This window comes from Colobus angolensis, unplaced genomic scaffold (genome assembly GCF_000951035.1).
Source record: "Colobus angolensis palliatus isolate OR3802 unplaced genomic scaffold, Cang.pa_1.0 Scaffold11, whole genome shotgun sequence".
NCBI classification, from domain to species: Eukaryota; Metazoa; Chordata; class Mammalia; order Primates; family Cercopithecidae; genus Colobus; species Colobus angolensis.
This window is the reverse complement of record NW_012112030.1, coordinates 3933673-3938831: the sequence shown is the minus strand read 5'-3', so window position 1 is coordinate 3938831 and position 5159 is coordinate 3933673. Positions and strand designations below refer to the sequence as shown.

Below are 5159 nucleotides of genomic sequence, written 5' to 3'. Positions count from 1 at the left end.
CATTGAGTCTTCACCACGTCAAAGGGTAGTGTCAGGACCACAGTCACCATCCCTGAGACGCCACCAGCCACAAAGTTGAGGCCTGCTTACCTCTAGTCCTTTGGCATTCAACCAGCTCTTCTCCAGCTCAGAGTTGGACCAGTGCAGGGTTGAGAAGGGCACATCTTGAAGGGCAGTGGGGCCCAACCCTGCCACAGGGAGCGCCAGCCGCCCTGAGCCACCACAGGCAGACACGGGTGCCGAGCTCATGGCAGGCTACGTGCTGAGCCTGCAGCTGTGTTCCCACAAGCTCCGGCCACCAAGGGTGCGCGGAGATCAGAGATCAGGGCTCTGTCACACAGGACGGCCTGGAGTTTTGTCGTAAGCCAGTGAAGTAGATGGTGGTGGCTGGCAAGGTCATCACCAGCGTAGCCAGGAGGCTGTCCCCAGGTGTCCTGGTGCCTCACAATCTTCACAAAGGCACCCATGATGCCAGTGAAGCGGGTCCTGATGGCACAGCGGATACCATTTGGAGACAGGTGCGGGGGCTCCAGGACACCACTGCAGCACAGGAGGCCCCGCCCTGTGTGGCTCGGAGGGAGGAGGGCGATTTGGCTTAGGAGACGTCCAGGGTCTGGAGCGAGGTGTCAGTCACAGCAGGGCATTGAGAGCGCAGGCGGACCTTCACCACGTCCAGGGGTGTCCTGGAGATGGAGGTGACTGCTGCCTGAGGCCACCACTTGTTGGAGGAGGCTAATGCCCTCAGGTCCTGCTCAGCCGCCTCCTGGCTTCAAATCCTGCCTCTAGGCCCGGCAGGCGCGGTGGCGCTCGGGGGCACTGCGGAATCTGCGCATGCTCGCCTCCTGACTTCAATCCTGCCTCCAGGCCCAGCAGGCGCGGTGGCGCTCGGGGGCACTGCAGGATCTGCGCATGCTCACCTCCAGCCAAAACCCACTCTGAGAGCCTTGCCGAATTTTATTTGCTGATATTTTGTTTAAAAAGATTAGTTCTATTGAGGGAGGATATTCGTCTGCAGTTTTCTTTCCCCAACATGCCTGTCTAATTTTTATATTAGAGGAATTATGGTCTCATCAAATAAGTTGGGAAATTCTTCTCCCTCATCTAATTTCTGGAAGAGTTTAAGTGGAATAGGTGTTACATTGTCCTTAAATGTTTGGTAGAATTTGCCATGAAATTGTGGGTTTTCTTTGTGGGAAGGCTTTTTAACTGCCAATTGAATTACTTTAAAATAGATATAGAACTAATTAGGTTAACTATTCCCTCGTAAGTGGACTGTGGAATTGTGTCTTTCAAGAAATTTTTACACTTTACATGTTATAGAATTAATGAGCAGAAAAATACTTAATATTCGCTTATTATCCTTTAAATATCTGTAGCATCTGTATTACTTTTCCAACTTTTATTCCTGATAATGGTAATTTGTGTCTTCTTACGGTTTTGGGGAATAATCTATTTTGCTGGCATGTTAAAAGAATCAGCTTTTGATTTATTTTTCTCTGTTGACTTTCTATTTTCTATTTCATGGATTTCTGCTCTTAACTTTATTTCCTTTCTTCTATTGGATTTGGAATTAATTTTCCTTATGTTTTAAATTCCAAAGTTGGAATCTTGGATAACTGATTTTAGACCTCTCTTTTCTAAATAGCATTTTATAACTTCTCTCCAAGCAGTACTCCAATAGTAGCAGAATTTTGCTATGTTGCACGTTTATTTTCATTCAAAATATTTGCTAATTTTGACTAAATTTCTTTAACCTGTGTGTTATTTATAAGTGCATTTTAAAATTTTAGCATATTTGGTAATGTTCCAAATATCTTTCTGTTGTTGAATTTTTAGATTTATTTGTGATCAGAGAACATGCAATGTATAATTTAAATTATTTTAAACTTTTGGGCCAAAGTATAGTCTATCCTGGTGACTGTTCTATGTGCACTTGAGTATTTTTTTCTATTGTTGAGTAGGGTATTCTATATATGCCAGTTATTTCAATTTGGTTGATAGTGCTCTTCCAGACTTTTTATATCCTTACTGATTTTTCTCTAAATATTCCAGTAACCACTGAGAGAGGTGTGTTGACATGTTTGATTATAACTTAGGATTTGCCTATTTCTTCTTTCAGTCCTGGCAGTTTTGATGCAGGAGAATATGGTCAGGAGACAGGGAACCTAAGATTGATTCACGCTGACTTCCTAGAACTGAATCAAAAGGAAAATCCCACTTCTCTACACCCAAGTGACAAAAGGATCAAGGACTACTCCCTTTGCAACATCCCCCACCCCTTTTCTGCATTGAAGATGAAAAATGAAAGTATCTTTGATTGGTTCCCTCGTGAAACCAATTAGACTGATCACAGGCCAAGTCTTCGTGTGTAACCTTGTAACTTTACTTCAGCCTCCGATTGGTCACCTCATGCAACCAATCAGACTGATCACAGGCCACTACTTCATTTACGTAAGGTGTAAACCAAGTAACCAATTGGAAACCTCTAGAGGGTATTTAAACTCCAGAAAATTCTGTAACCAGTTTCTTGAGCTGCTTGCTTGGCCTGCTCCCATTCTGTGGAGTGTACGTTTGCTTCAATAAATCTGCTTTTTTTTTTTTCATTGTTTTGTTTGTGCATTTCATCCAATTATTTGTTCAAAATGCCAAGAATCTGGACACCCTCCACCAGTAACAAGTAACAGTTTAGGTTCTGTGTATCTTCAGATCTGTTATTAGGTATATATACATTTAGAATTGTATGTCATCTTACTGCTTTTGATCTCATCAACATTATGTAATATTCTTTATCTCTGTTGCAGTAACTGACAGAATTTTCTTTCAGTGTAACAAAAATGTCACTTTGTCATCTTCTGATCTGCACAGTTTCAGATATGAAATTATAATTCTTATTGTCTCTAAACTCTTAGATGACCTGTTACGTTATTTTTTAACTCTTTTTTTATTTTTGGTAGTTTAGTTGGGATAATTTCTGTTTATCTTCAAGTTCACTTGATTTTTTTTCCCTATCCTGTGTCCAGTTTTTCTAAGAAGTGCATGGAAGGAATTCTTTATTTCTGATATCATAGTTTTATCCTTGGCATTTCCATTTGACTCTTTTTAAAAACATAGTTTTCATCTCTGAAAACTTTCAGCATATATCCATGCATTTTTAAATATTTCCACTGTTTCTTTGACATATTAAAAAATTAAGTTTCTCACCAATAATTTCAACATCTTGAACACACATATCTTGAATTTTTTCAGCTAATATTTCTTTTGGCAGGGGGTCCTTTTCTTGCTTTTTGTGTGTTTGTCTCTTATAATTTTATTGAGTGGCAAACACTCAATACCTCTTCCGTAAATCTGCAAAGTTGGGATGTTGAGCTAGTTTATGTTTCATTGTTCCTGTGGTCACCTTTAGTACACTACAGACTTCAAATTTTCCCGCTGGTATAGTGCCGCTACCTTACACTTCGTGCAGGGTCTGGGGAGTGGGGAGGGTTTTTCTTAGTGTTCTGTTCTGATTTCAGCAGGCCCAGGACAACTGCAGTGTGAAGGAGTTCTCTCTCTAAGCTCTTGCCCCTCCTGTCTTGTGACTTGTTATGTGAAAATAACGATAGTGTTGGGAGAAACAGAAATTCTAATTTATTTTGGCCTATTAGTCTTGGGCAAGGCCTTATGTGCCTTGGCCTCAGGAATGTGGTTTCCTCAGCATTCCTCCTCCTCCTCCTCAGCACCCAAGCTCTTCTTGTGTCTATGGGGAGTCTTGGGCAGGAAAGAATTTCTCCTCTGCTGGCATAGCAGATCTCTGCCTTGTGTCACTGTGAGATCCTTGACCCCAGAGGGTTTCCCGCTCCTCTCTCAGTTTGAACATGTTTTTCTTCTCCCCTTCCTTCAACAGCAGAATGTTTTTGTCTAGGGTCAGTAATGGGGGAGTTTTCTGCCCCTCGTCAAGCAGCAGACTGTTATCGTGTGTTGCTTGGTGCAAGGTTTGTGGTGGGAGGTATGGTGGTTTCCTCCTCTTTTCTCTGCTACAAAGAAATTTTGCTTCTAGCTTTCTCTTTGCGTCATGTTACATTCTCTATAGACCAGGAGAAAGAGAGAGGTTTATCCTACCCCTCCCCCAAGGGAAGAAAACTTTTGCTTATACTGCTTCTCTAAAAGCACTCAAACGTTGCCTGATTCCTGAGAGCAGGAGGGTTTGTTGGCCCTCCCCAAGTATCTTAAAGGTTTTGCTTCAGGTGAGAAAAGGCACTGGGAAATGCTGAGGTTTCATGCCTAGAGATCGCCATGGCTAAGGGGCTTTCTCTGGCTCTGCCCTGCCCCAGGCCTTCTAATGAGCTCCCACTTGAGGCCTGTGGAAAAGACCTGGAGACTCCCCTTGCAGCTAGGACTCTGAGTGACATATGAAAGCCCAACTGAACTTAAGACTTTGTTCAAAATTTAGTGTTTTTATTTTACTCTTATGACTGCCATCTTTTCCTCTTATGCTCTGCCAAAAATGAAGCCGTCTATGAGTCCCATCTCTCCTTAGTGGTGCATGTCCCTCTTGTAGTTCAGTTTAAGTGGTTGCCTTGTGACCTCAGCACTCTGATATCCTCAAAGTTATAATTTTATACATTATCTGGATTTTTTTTGTTGTCAGATGAGAGCGATTATCTCTCTGACTTTTTGTTTTCTAAGCACAAGTCTGAGCAAGATGATTTTTTTTTTTTAACTCAACTGGTTCAGTTGCTGTTAATACATTATTTTTGAGTTAGCATTATAATATTGCTTTGCTGGAATAAAGTCCTTTGTAAAAATATATTTCTGGATGATTTTCAATGAGGGCACTCTACTACTAAGTGAACTGTAGGCTACACTTTATATAATATTATTTCATGTGTTTATAATAAGAATCCATGACACCTTTTAACTTAAAAATTGAATCAAAATAAAATCAGGCATACGAAGTTAATAGTGATGATCTTAAATTGATTTAAATACAGTTGATACTATTAATCTGAAAATAACTTTGGAAATTGAGGAAGGAGACATGAAAGTGTTCAAGTCTTCACGTTTCCATACAAGAAAAACAAAACTTTATTACAAGTAAAACATATTTTTAAAAGAATAAAAGTCTAGTGACTTCAAAATCTTTGTAAAAATAGTATTTCTCTTAATTTTTTTTTTTTTTT

The 5159-nt window shown here is 40.7% G+C and overlaps 1 pseudogene; it reads right to left on the bottom strand.

Moving 5' to 3' along the window:
- Positions 1-245: 245 nt before the first annotated feature.
- Positions 246-5159, bottom strand: part of LOC105521307 — an 8780-nt pseudogene continuing 3866 nt past the window's right edge.